The 14,457-nt window shown below is 36.6% G+C and overlaps 1 protein-coding gene across 2 annotated transcripts in view; it reads left to right on the forward strand.

Moving 5' to 3' along the window:
* CAMK4 (calcium/calmodulin dependent protein kinase IV) overlaps positions 1-14,457 on the forward strand; it is a 220,892-nt gene that overhangs the window by 81,499 nt on the left and 124,936 nt on the right. The window contains exon 1 of one of the 2 annotated variants that reach the window (XM_045500679.1): positions 11,207-11,217. The exons of the other annotated variant lie outside the window; for it this stretch is intronic. The gene's annotated coding sequence lies outside the window, so the exon portion shown is untranslated. Of the gene's footprint in view, positions 1-11,206; positions 11,218-14,457 lie in introns of those variants that run through there. 2 annotated transcript variants of the gene reach the window in all.

The raw sequence follows: 14,457 nt of genomic DNA on the forward strand, positions 1-14,457 counted from the left end.
CACATGTAAAGAGCATAGTACAATGCCTGATCTAGAGTAACTGCTTAATAAGTGTTAGTTATTATTGAGTTTTGAGAGACCTGGATTTGTTCATAATATTCATTATTCCATTGATTCCATCAGGCTCAATCAGAATATCCATAGGTTTCCTTGACTTCTCCTTATGAAATATTCTGGCGTTTCTAGTGATGGCCAGAAATTTCAGGCCCAAATGGCTATTACTTCAACTAAAGAATAAAGAGAATTCTGCAGGCTATTCCTTATAAATCTTCTAGAACAGTTCAGTAAACTCTCAGAGATATCTCTTGAGTTTAAAACACACAGTAGAAATGAGTTGAGGGCCAACAACCCACTGGTTGATGTGATTTTGTTGGTGGAGGGCCTCTACAACTCTTACTGTACCTTCAATGGGGCTATCTTTGAAACATTGGCTATGATATATATTTTGGAGACTACAGTCTGTAATGAGACCTCTTTTTTCCATCATTGGGTAAATAGAATTAAAACTAACTTCTTTGCAGATTTAAAACTCAACTTTAACTTAGACTAAGTATGAAGGATTTGAGAACTACTATTACACCAGATGGATGTCCCTTCTATTCTGAGTATCTGCCTAAACAACTTACAATTCTGTATTGGGTAAATCTCATCTTATGCTAGGATTTCTCAACCCTAGCATTATTGACATGTTGGGCCAGTAATTCTTTGTTGTCAAGGGTGGAGGTGGGTGTCATTCTGCGTATTGCAGGATTTTTAGCAACATCCCTGTCCTCTATTATCAATAACAAACACCACTTCACTAGGTTATGACAACAAAAATTTCTGCAGAGATTTGTAAATATCATGGGAGGGGGGGAGCAAAATCACTCCCAGTTGAGAGGCAATGACTTAACTATATAGCTACTTAGCATAGATAATTTTAATAAAGGTAAAGTTATGCAGCTTTAACATTGCTGCTTTGAGAAAGCTTTCTTTCTTCCCTTGATCACTCTGTCTTGTTTGGAAGGTATTCATTAAAGCTCTTCTTTCTTTATACTTACCCTTTTCTGTGGCATCAGCCATTACCTCCAGCCATGTTATGTGCAAGTTTTTCCTCTGAACATCTTGACTGGAATTTTTAGTTTTAAACTCTGTGTATCAGAACCCGATTTAAAACCTCTGTCTCCTAATTGTTTCTCCTTTGTTAGCCATTCTTCCAATAGCTCAGGCTCAAATCTAATCACCACTGACTTCTCTATCCAGCTGTCTTTGTCCCCTCTCATGTCTAATCGTTCCTAGAGATGACTTTTGAAATCTCTCTCTTACAACTTCCCATTCTCTCCTTTCATGCTACCACCATCTCCTTTTGTCTCCTTCAGGCTTCTGCTTCTGTGGTGGCTTCTCCAACAGTCCCTCTCCTGTCAATATATCCGTCATCCCTTATCTTCTTATAGCACTGATTTTATTACTCCCATGTTAGAAACCTCAATAACTGCCCTCTGCCTAAGAGATTGATAACAGGTTCCCAGTCTTGGTGTTTAACTGTCCACACTCTGGCCTCATCTTATTTCACATTAGACCACTCCCTCACCCACCCCATGGAAAAGTCAGCCTAAAAGGTCTCGCTGTTCTTTGTGTGTGAGTCTTGAATCCCAGCTTCTGAGCTTTTGCTTGCTTCCATTTCCCAGAGTGGCCTTTGCCCTCTTCTCTTTCTGGTAAATTCTTCCTATCCTTGAAGGTAGTCAAATGATACTTCCTCTATGAAGCTTTCCCTAATTCATCACTTTTCTTTAAGTTACCATTGCCCTTTATCTGAGCTTCTTCCCTATAACACTTAGTTTTCTAGCAGCATGCCTAATTAGAGATTCAAGAAGGATTTTTTGAATAAGTAAGCAAACGAACAGATGTCTTCATTAACAAATAAAACTTGAAATGTTGTTCCCTTCTACTAAAAGGTATGTTAGAAAGTCTTTGTTATCAACTAATCTGTCATTATATTTAAGAAATATGAATAGCCACATGACTTTTCTGAAAATTCTTCCTCCCCATCACATGTTAGCTTTGTGACCTTGCTCATATCACTTGACTTGTTTGAACCTCTGTTGTCTCATCTCCTCAAATAGGTTATTGTTATGAAATGGTGTATGCAAAGTGACCAATACAGAGCCTGGAGTGTAGGGCTCAAATACATGTTAGTTGTTTGTACTTTTCCATTTAAACTATACAAAACGTCTTCTTTAAGTGGATTTCTTCTGTAGGGATTTCTACAAAATACCCAGTTTACAGACATGACTATGGGCTATTTAGATATTTTACTGTAGTGAAGTCAGAGGGGAGGACAGTGAAATGGGACTTAACTTTAATGTATGCTCTTTGAAATTATGTGTCAAATTATATGAATTGATTGTCTTTTTTTTTTTAAGTAATTTCTTGCAGTATGGGCATATAAAATGATAGTAGCAGAATCTTGCATATAGAATCCTTAAGTTGTATGTTTTTTTCCCCCATTAGGACAATTTTTTCTTAAGAAGCCACTCCTGAAAAGTATAATAGAAATTAATGCAAAAAGTAATCCCGTATTAAACAAACGGTTGTGTTATTTTGGGCAACGAGTCTGTTTAATGTGTAAAATAAGGTCAGATCTTTTAAATGTAGGATTTGGCTAGTTTCAGACTGTGTAATTTTGAGGAAGAATTAGTGATATCTTTTGATGCTCTTGAAACCACTCATGAAGACTCACCTTTGCCATCTTTGTTCAAATCCAGATATGACCAATAGCACACCAAAATCCATATAACAGAAAGCCATTTTAATACAGTTCTAACACTTTTTTCATAATCATGAGAATGATTATGCAAATTCATTTATTAGTAAATAGTATATCATAACCCAATTTTATACCAGTGAAGCCTATCACTGAATAGAAAGTCTTGCTGTTCTTCAGTGTACTTACAAGGCTGTAATTACAGGAATGTAAATTGCTTTATGTTCTTCTGGAGAATATGAAGTATTGCTCCTGTGCCACATGATACACATTTTACATTCCAAAGATTGCTTCACAATTGACCAATAAATTTAATAGTGCCTTTAATTCAGAAAAGGAACAAACATATTCCATCATCTTTTCAGAATACTTTTGTTTTTTGAAAACTTTAAAAAGCTGATAGTTAAAAAAATACAAAAGCTAATAAATGAATTAATTCTTATCAATATGGTGATATACCCTAATATAATCTTGTGTTTTATTTCTGTTCCTGAATATGATTGAAAACCATTAAAATCATCAAGTGAGTGTCTTGTTAATATGTTGAAATCACTATTTCCATCTTCATATTGAACAATATACAAATGAGGAAAGTTGACATTTACCAGTATGGGAGAATTTGTGTTTAAAATGAACCAGCAGCAACTATAAACAACTTGAGAGAGCTTTCTCAAATCTTGACATTTTGATGAGGTGATATCAATCTGGGTGATGAAATGTCATTTACCAAATAGATTTGATATCAAAAAAGTATTTTATCAAAGATGAGAAGAGTGCAATAGTGGAATGATAGGACAAATGGATAACATATATGGCTCCATACGGCCATTTCTGTTCCAGATGCTTTGTTTCCTGATAAACGTTTTGTTATCTTGTTTATTGCTCTATCGACTGGGACATCCTTCCATACCTTATTTGAAATGAATATACATTTGGGTGTCCTTTTGGGCAGAGTTCTTTAAGAAGAAAACTGTTGATTGAAAATTTTTATTTCTTCCTCAAAAAGGTTACTGTTTGCCCAGATAATTAGAAATTTTGCTAGCATTAGCTTTTCAATTGATTAAGGAGAGAAAGAGTGAGTTATTTTAATTTTATGTACTATTTTCCTCGTGAAATTTAATGACTATTGATTTGTTCAGACTAATTTGAAATATTAACATCATAGGTGGTGAACAGAACAGGGACTCCACTTTATTAATGAGGCTGTGTCTGTCTGACTAAGGGAGGCTTCAGTTGGGATTCTGAAATCAGATATGGGTAGAAATTCATTTAGCTCCATTTATGTGCCTGACACTATGCCAGGGTCTTTCACATAAAATACTTAATTTAATCCCCATGACAGCCCTAGCTGTTGTTGATTATGATCTCCATTTTTTACATATGAAGAAATTCATTACTACTTCATTCTTATGTCTTTTCTTCTAAATCTTAAACTCACTAATCCTTTTCCCCCAAGGTGTATAGGAGAAGCTAAATAATGTTAGTCTTAGAAAAAATGATTTCTATTTGTTGATGTTCGGCCAAATGGTAGACCATGTTTTGTTGTAAAGGCCAATCCTGTTTTTCCCAGCCCACAGCCAGTGGCAGCTTCATCTGGTGGATAGTTTTGATTGCAAGCTGAATGGTTACAGGGGAGCTTCAGTGCCATAGCCTAAATCCTTTTTGTCTGTGTAAGTTACACATGTCTTATGGCTTTCTTCAGGAAGCAGCTCAGCAGCCTAGGATTAAAGCTAAAGAGGGCACAAAGGAGCTTATCATTTTGTTTGGCTCATTAGGCAATAATTAGATGCCATTTCTAATTAATGCAGGAAGCAGAATAGACCACTACATTTTAGCCATTAAAAATTGCGTTTTAGGCCAACTCAAATTATTTCATGACCCTAAGCAAACATTACTGATAATAAAGAGGAAATTAACATTCTCCCAAGGGATTTCCAATCATTTCTAATCACATCATTGCCCTGGCATGTGAACTGATACTCTAATGCCTAATCCCCCGCCCCCACCCCCCACCTTCTCTGGCCATCCCCGCTCCACAGGAACAGGGCAGGAGATGTCACCAGTCCCCTATGGAAGATAAGGCATCTGCTCAGTTGCTTTTCTGTGGCCAGCCTTTGCCATTTCAGTTCAGGGTACTTTGTGATCACCACTGTCCCACTTAAGTGTTTGCAACCATTTAGTCCCGCCCCACCAACATTTGCCCAGGAGGCCCGTTCTGACATTTGGAAACAGACTCTCAGTTGTAACCTCCTTTTCCTTCACATTTTCTTTGAAGAATAGAACACCGAGGTGGCTTTTTCTTTTAACTCTGAGTCTCTGATAGAAGTTGAGTGATTGATCTTCCTCCAGCTCTGTGCACGCTGAGCTTTAAATGGATAATGAGGTAAAAGCGTGAAGATGCACAGAGAAGATTCTTCGACAGTCCTAGATAGTGTCATGTTTACCCAGAGAACTCTGTTATTTGTATAAATTACTTGTCTTAAAAGAAATAGTTTTCTTAGGTTACATTATGGTTATATTATTAAAAGAAAAACGGGTCCAGAGCTTATAGTGTCTCGGTGTCTTACGGGCATTGATAAATCACCGGGAACAAGGAATCTATAATTTTAGTTAACATGACATTTGCAAGGAATAGGAGTAGCAACGTTCTGATCTATTTCATAGCTATTTAAATGTTCCCTGGAAGGCTGAGTGAGAACAAAGAGCAGAACAAAAAGTAAAGATATTTACTTCGGCACTGCAAATTGAGTCATTTTGAAATTGGATCCTGATATGGTTTGTGTTTTGGGGATTAAGAGCATTACAGGAATTCATTTTGAAATTTCTAGCTTGTTTAAGTTTGTCTCCTTTGCTTTTGCCCCAAAAGCAAAATGCAGGAAAGTTACAGAAGAGACACTGAAACAACAACAACAGCAACAACAACAACAACAACAACAACCAAGGAAATTCTGCCAAAAAGACATAAGAACTCAGAATTGAGGAAACCTCAGCCTTCCCTGTTTGTTAATTCTGATATCAGCAAGAAGGAATAAATAGAGCCTATTAATGCAGTTGATAAGTTAACACGCTAGGAGGATTTCTACCCAGAAACTAGAGATGCTTGTAAAACGGGGCAGGCTGATGCAGGGGCTGGATATGCCAGAAAATGAATGTAAAACTTCAGAGTTACACTTTACTGCAATTTGAAACATTTAGGTTACTTTTCGGGCATCCATTTGTGCTTAGGCAGATCTGTTTCGTAGACTCTTGTCTCAGGGGGTATGTTACTGCCAACTTCCCAAAGTGTTCAATTGGTATAAAGTCATGGTAAAGCTTGTTTTAAGAAAGAATTTGGGTTTTCATAGGAGAATGAAAGCACTCATTTGTTTTAAGCTTGGACCTGTAAGAAGTGTTTTATAGTATTTGTTAAATAAATGAAAAAGAATCATGTGTATCAATCAACAATTTTGTTTTTTTTTTTTTAAATATGAAATTTATTGTCAAATTGGTTTCCATACAACATCCAGTGCTCATCCCAACAGGTGCCCTCCTCAATGCCCATCACCCACCCTCCCCTCCCTTCCACCCCCCCATCAACCCTCAGTTTATTCTCAGTTTTAAAGAGTCTCTTATGGTTTGGCTCCCTCCCTCTCTAACTTTTTTTTTCCTGCCCCTCCCCCATGGTCTTCTGTTAAGTTTCTCAGGATCCACATAAGAGTGAAACCATATGGTATCTGTCTTTCTCTGTATGACTTATTTCACTTAGCATAACACTCTCCAGTTCCATCCACATTGCTACAAAAGGCCATATTTCATTCTTTCTCGTTGCCATGTAGTACTCCATTGTGTATATAAACCACAATTTCTTTATCCATTCATCAGTTGATGGACATTTAGGCTCTTTCCATAATTTGGCTATTATTGAAAGTGCTGCTAATAAACATCGGGGTACAAGTGCCCCTATGCATCGGCACTCCTGTATCCCTTGGGTGAATTCCTAGCAGTGCTATTCCTGGGTCATAAGGTAGGTCTATTTTTAATTTGTTGAGGAACATCCACTCTGTCTTCCACATCGGCTGCACCAGTTTGCATTCCCACCAATAGTGCAAGAGGGTTCCCGTTTCTCCACATCCTCTTCAGCATCTATAGTCTCCTGATGTGTTCATTTTAGCCACTCTGACTGGCATGAGGTGATATCTCAGTGTGGTTTTGACTTGTATTTCCCTGATGAGAAGTGACATTGAGCATCTTTTCATGTGCCTGTTGGCCATCTGGATGTCTTCTTTAGAGGAGTGTCTATTCATGATTTCTGCCCATTTCTTCACTGGATTATCTGTTTTTCAGGTGTGGAGTTTGGTGAGTTCTTTATAGATTTTGGGTACTAGCCCTTTGTCAGATATAACAACTTTGTAAAACAAACATATTTAAGTGTTTTGGAGTCTATAAAGCATTTGGACTTACGTTGTGATCCTTACAATGACCATGGGAAGGATAAAGCAGGTGTGATTAGGTCATTTAGATGAGCAATCTGAGGGGTCAAAGAGGCCACGTGATTTGCCTCTGGTCAAAGCCAGCTTCATGGGCACATGAGCCGTGCAGTCACATGGGTTCCTGCACTCAGGAACCTGTATACTTGGTTTAATGTTTTGCTGCCACTGCTTTGAAATTCTTAATATTTAAACAAGGTCCCTTATGTTGTCTGAATGCAAAATTACATTTTCTTTTCAAATAAACCCAGAATCTAGAATCTTAAAGCCAGTAATGTATTAAAAAAAGCATAAAAAGTATTGAAAGGATATCTTTTAGCAGAGTCTCTTTCCTAAGAAAGAAGGGCAGAGAGAATTGAAGCACTTGATTTAGTTTACACAAGTGACTGAATCCCTTCAAACCCTAGTTTTTCATTTATGGCAAGAAGATGATTATAAATAGTAATGGTTGGTTTATGTAAGTATATTTCTTAATTTAGTAAATGCATTAGGAGGAAGTATGTTATTTATCTGACTCAAAGTGGCTTATTAAATAATAACTGGAAAAAAGGTGACCAGCTTTCCATATATATGGATTTAAAATTGGCAAAGTATATGGCTAGCTGAATTCACAATTTCTGTGACCCTCATGGCTTTGCAGTATTCCTATGATAGGCCTATAAGTTGTCAGATAGTAAAACCCCAAATTTGGTTCCTGTTTTCTGGGATGAGTGAGATTCAATGAGTACTGTTTATAGTTCATAAGACTCTTTTAAAGCTGATTGCCTTTACGTAACTGTGAACGATAGTTATTTTTTTTCCCATGTGAATTTTATTACCTAAGTGGAAGAGGTAAGAAGGCATTGTTTGAGGGGAGGAAACCGCCAACAAACTGTATAAATACCAAGCTTTGCTATCCATCAGAGTCAATTCAACTCAGACAACACTGTCCAGAAGAGCAAAGTCCCTTGTGATTCGAAGATTGACTCTAAAATTGTCATGAAATGTCACTGATGAAACAAATAATCTGGCATTAAACATATGATACCGTTAACACAGAGAGGTGGCTGTGACCTGGTGGAAGCAAATACAAATATCTGAAAGAATAAATAGGACAATAATGTAAGTAACACTTTTAAATCCTAAACGGATTAGAACACTATGAGTGTTATCTGTTTTATTATGACAAATACTGCTGATAAAGATGGGAAACAGTAATTATGTGTAAGTGGACTCGTCTGAATTTTTATTTTTCTTCTTTTCTATCAACATTCTTCCTTCTTTCCTTGCTCCTCTTTTTCCTTCTTCCCTTCTTCCCTTCCCTGCTTTCGTGTGGCATTTAAGGCATCGTTATGATAAAAATAACAAATAACAGAGAGTTATTCATTCAGTTTCTTTAAATTCTCCAAATCACTATTTTGAGTCTACCATATGAGAGGTACTGGTAACAAGCTTTCATCCTCGAGATGAAATCCCAGTTTTACTTCTTATGAATTATGTCTTTTGAAGCAAGACATTGGCTTCCCGAACTGTAGTTTCTTTATGAACTGTGAATCATAATACTTACCTTGCCTTTTTATTAGACTGTTGTGATTATCATATCAGATTATTCAACTCAATACCTGAAATAGTTCTTGAACTCCAACGGTATATGCCAGGCTTTGTGCTGGGGACACAGATCGATAAGATACTCCCTTAATTCAAGGAGCACACAGTTTATGCCCAGAGCTGCAAACTCTGGTGCTTACTGAGTCCAGGCCTGGATTGTAAGTGACTAGAAGCACATATTATAAAGCAGGGGGACTGATGGGCTTCCTGACACACTGTAGAAAGCGTGTCTAATCTCGATGGGGCAGCCTCTGCCAGCTCCAACTGGCTATGGTTATCCAGGAATGCTAGTCCCTTGTTTCTAGGCTTGGTTTTCTTAAAATGTGAAATACCCATATTTTTAATGTGTACATCTAGTTACAAAAATTGCCTAAGCATTTTGTAGGCGAAGTGTATCTGTGAAGGGGAAATCCACTTATGGGATGGCCATTTGCAAGTTCTGGTTTAGATAGGCAGGCATGTAAATAAACCACAAGGCAAAAATTAGGTACAGAAGTGGACCAAGCTAGCTTCGAGAATGGAATGAAAAGCATTCCAGAGAATTCTAGAATGGAATGAGAAGATGTAGTATGTGTGCTATGACAGGAATCCCATAAGAGGGATGATTGTGTGGAATTAAAGAATGACTAAAATCTAGTTAGCCAGAAAATTGCAGGAGGTGATTCAAACAAAAAGGGCAGCAGGCTCAAAGACTCCATGAATTTGGTATTGCTGCATACACAGGGAGGGCAAGAAGAGGTGAGACCAGAAAAGAGAAGGGCACCAAACAATCTCACATGACACACTAAGAGAACTGGGTCCTTCTCACTGTCATGGGGGTAGTGAGGGGTAGTGGGGCTCATGGGGGTAGTGAGCACCGAGGACAGACCTGGTCAGGTTTCTGTTCTAGAATGGTGATTGTGCTAGTAGAAAGGAGGAAGATTGAAAGGAAGTGAGCCTAGAGGCCTAGATGGGGATCCTCAGTGCAGATGGAAATTATGAAGAGATTGAAATTTATTCGTCAACTAGAAAGCATTCTATTCATGTGTGTACTATTCATATAAGATATCACCATTTTTATATGATATTAAAATGCACAATTTTCCACCTCTGCCATCAAGATGAATTCTTTAGTCCATGGGTTGTCATAGTTAAACAGTAACAGCTTTTCTTTTCTTTCTTTCTCTCTTTCTTTCTTTCTCTCTTTCTTTCTTTCTCTCTTTCTTTCTCTCTTTCTTTCTTTCTCTCTTTCTTTCTTTCTCTCTTTCTTTCCCTTTCTCTCTCTCTTTCTTTCTTTTTCTCTTTCTTTCTTTCTTTCTTTCTTTCTTTCTTTGTTTCTTAGTGATCACAGAATAATGATGCCTCTTAAAATTGATGGTGTCTTTGACACAGTGAAATAGAATAATTATCATGGACTTTTGACCATTAAACTGAAATTTGAAGCAGAGAAGTGGAATATATTCTAGGAAGTGATAATCCCACCTATATCTCTGGAAAGGAGCCTTTGTATTTGCTTTGGTTACCAGTTATTCCTATTTCCTGAATGTTCATTAAATCAGGGGAGGCAAATATGTATGCTACAGGATCTGGGCATTTTATGTAAATACATAAAGCTGCTAAGGGGAGTACAGGCCCTCTCTAAAAATCATTTACTACTCTGGTCTTATCAACTACTGCTGGACAGAAATTAAAAATTAATGTTTCCAGATTCAAGAGAAGTTGGAAATCTGAATTTTTTGATAAATCCCTCAATATTTATATGTTGGCAAGACATTCAACATTTAAAAAAACCCTGTGTAGGCCAAACATCTGTGTGTTAACTAAGCTCCCAGCCTTGTCCCTGCTAAGCTTCTTATTGAAGGAGTGATCATACTGATATCTAATACTTACAGTTTTGTAATATTAAATGCTAGATGTAGCTGAATGTCAGTGACAAGACTAAGTCACAGCTGGGAGAGATGAAATCTCTTCCTTGTCTGTAGCAACCATCTGGTACAGCTCCCAGCCACATGAATCCTTTAGAAGCAGTCTCCAGGTCTGTGATCTGAAATGGGTTTGTTGTTTTGTCCTAAGATATGTCTGTTTGATCATCTATTCAACAGGAAAAAAATCTTGGCCACAATGTTTTGACATAATAAAATTATATCTCATGCCTCAAAATTCCTTTCTTCTTCAGAAACAATAACAGAAGCTATTGATGTTTAAAAGCTGCCTGGAATGCCAAAGGGAATTTCTAAGTTCTGCCTTTATGGATTTATCATTCACTAATCTCCTTCTAGCACAAGCTTTGTCAACATTTGTAATGCACTGTTAATAAATGCATAAAGAAATAATACGTTGTTTTTCTTTTTTGCAACAATAATGTCTGCTTCAAACTTGATAAGTTGATAAAAATGAAGACTGTAAGGGAGAAGTTCTGCTCTGGCAATGATGGAGTAACAGGTACTACATTTATACTTCTGTAAATTACTGGACATAATGCATGGGATAGTTGTTTTTAGACACTAAACAGGACTTTGGTTCCGGAGAGAAGGGAAACACAAGGTGAGTACCACACTCACCATGGTTCTCTCACTGGGGACAATGTATAGTGAAATTTTACGAGACCAAATAGGATCAACAGAGTATCGGAGAAATAGGCATGTACTGTTAGAAGACATTGGATCTCTGGCCAAGCCAAGGTGAGAGACTTTACTGAGAACCTCAGATATTTGGTTGAAATCTCAACAAGGTGATACCTTGGGAGTATAGACCACACCCTAGAGCAAGGACCATGACATTGAACCAAGAACAAAAAACCAATAGATTTGCTCTAACAACAAATAAAACCAAAGTGGACAGGATCAAAAAGATTTGTCCACAATTCCACCGCCAGCTATTGAAAAAGGCAACTCTTTTTAAAAAGAAAATAATATAATCCAGACTCCCTAGTATGTATCATTTAAAAATGTCTATCAAACAATAAAAAAATACCTAGACATTTAAAGAAGTAGAAATATGGATCTGTACTCAAGGTGGGAAAAAGCAGTCAATAACACAGACTTTGGAGATGGCCCAGATGTTGGAATAAGCAGATGAGGAGTAGAAAACTACAGTACAAACATTCAGGAACATGAAATAAAATAGTTACGTAATGTGTAAACATATGGGGCATCTCAGAACAGAAATGGACACTATAAAAAAAAAACCCTAATGGACATTTTAGAATTGAAAAGTACATTATGTCAAATTAAAAATTTATAGGCTTAAGAGTGGATTAGAGGCCACAGAATAAAGAGTCAGTAAACTTGAGGACAAATCAATAGTAGTCATCCAATTTGAAGAATAGCAAAACAGTTGGAAAAAGGAGCAGAACCTTTGTAATCTGTGGGAAAATATCACGAAGGCTACTATACATGCAATATATGTCCAAGAGGGAGAGGAGAGAAAGAATTGGGCAGGAAAAAGAGTTTAGAGAAACAATAGGCGAACATTTTCCAAATTTGGTAAAGAGCCTTGCAGATTCAAGAAGCTTATTGAGCAGCAAGCATAATAAATGAAAAGAAAACCAAACCTAGGCATATAGTCAAAAGCCAGAAACCAAAGGTAAAGATAAAATCTTTAAAGCAACCAAAGATGATATGATATATACAGGGAACAATAATATGAATTATGGCTAATATCTCATCAGAAAAAAATGGAAGTCAGAAGACTGAATACTTTTAGAGTCCTAAACGCGCGTGCACGTGCACACACACACACACACACAACACACAACACACACACACACACACACACACACACACACACAACACACACACACACACAACCTGTCAGCCCAGAATTCTACATCTAGTAAAAAAATTTCTCAAGAATGACAGATAAATAAAGACATTTTAAAATAAATGAACACTGAGCAAATCTATTGTCAGTGCACATGAACCACAATTAATGCTCAAGAAATTTCTTTGGACTGAAGGAAAATAATACAAGATGGAAATTATGTTTTATAGGAATAAATGAAGACCATTAGAAATAGAAGAATATAGGTGATAGGTAATGTAAAAGACTCTTTTTCATTCTTCTTTAATATCTTTTAAAACATCTAATTATTTGAAGCAAAATCAAATCATCGTGGAAGTAAAATACATGAAAACAGTAGTTCTAAGTAGGATAGGGAAGGAAGGGAAGGTGGTAAATGGAATTGCTATGTTGAGGTTTTTGTATTTTACAGCATTAAGCAGACTATGAGCAGACTATAACAAGTAAGGGTATATACTGTAATCCTGAGAGCAACCATTACAAAAAGTAAAACAATAAGGTATACCTTAAAGGCCAAGAGAAGTATAAAATAGAATACTGGGAAAACTATAATATTAAATCCAAAAGAGAGCAGGAAAGTATAGAAAAAAATGACAAAGACCAAATGAAACAAATAGCAATGTGGATGACTTAAACCCAACCATATCATTAATAATATTTATTGTAAATGAACTACTCAAATTAAAAGGCAAAAAACAAATAATCCAATTTAAGAATGAACAGAGGAACCAAACAGACGCTTTTCCAAAGAAGACATCCAAATGGCTAATAGGTACGTGAAAAGATGCTCAACATCACTAATCATCAGGGAGATGCAAATCAAAACCACAATATGATATCACCTCACACCTGTTAGAATTGCTATCATCAAGAAGACAAGAGACAAGGATGTGGAGAAAAGGGAACCCTTATACACTGTTGGTGGGAATGTAAATTGATGCAGCCGTTACAGAAAACAGTATGAGGTTCCTTGAAAAATTAAAAATAGAATTACCACGTGGTCCAGCAATCCCACTTCTGGGTATATATACAAAGAAAACAAAAATCAGGATCTTGAAGAGAGATCTGCATTCCCTTATTCATTGCAGCATTATTCACAATCACCAAGGTATGGGAGCAACTTAAGTGTTCATCAACAGATGAATGGATAAAGATGTTTATTTATGTATGTATGCATGTATATATGTATGTATGTAGCCATGAGAATGAAGGACATCCTGCCACTTGCAATAACATAGATAGACCTTGAGGGCATTATGCTAAGTGAAATAAGTCAGGCAGAGAAAGATATGTACTGTATATATCACTTACATGTGGAATCTAAAAAAGCTGAACTCAAACAGAGTAGGATGGTAGTTGCCAGAGGCTGGGGAAATAGTCAAAGGTTACAACCTTGCACTTATGAGTAACTTCAGGGGATCTAACATACAGCTTAGTGATTATATTTATAGCATTATATACTTGAAAGTTGCTAAGAGAATAAATCTTAAATATTCTCACTACAGAAAAGAAATGGTAATCATGTGAGGTGATGGAGATGTTAAACTAACCCTACTGTGGTAATCATTTCACAATATGTAAGGGTATCAGATCAACATGTTGTACACCTTAAACTCAGACAATGCTATATGTCAATTACATCTCAATAAAGCTAGAAAAAATTTATGGCAAACAGTATACAAAAACAGTAGCATATATTGCATATTGAAATTATTAGGCTTAAGTGAAGGTGTGAAGGTTGGATTAAATGGATATATATAAATATAGTAGACATGTTGTAGTAGATGATATGGAATAGAAGGGAATGGGTCAGGGAATGGAGAAGAAAGGTGACAAAAAGAGCTGTAGCTATCCTCAGAATGTATGGTGGCATTAAACAGT

The sequence above is a fragment of the Leopardus geoffroyi genome, chromosome A1, assembly GCF_018350155.1.
Source record: "Leopardus geoffroyi isolate Oge1 chromosome A1, O.geoffroyi_Oge1_pat1.0, whole genome shotgun sequence".
In the NCBI taxonomy this organism is placed as follows: Eukaryota; Metazoa; Chordata; class Mammalia; order Carnivora; family Felidae; genus Leopardus; species Leopardus geoffroyi.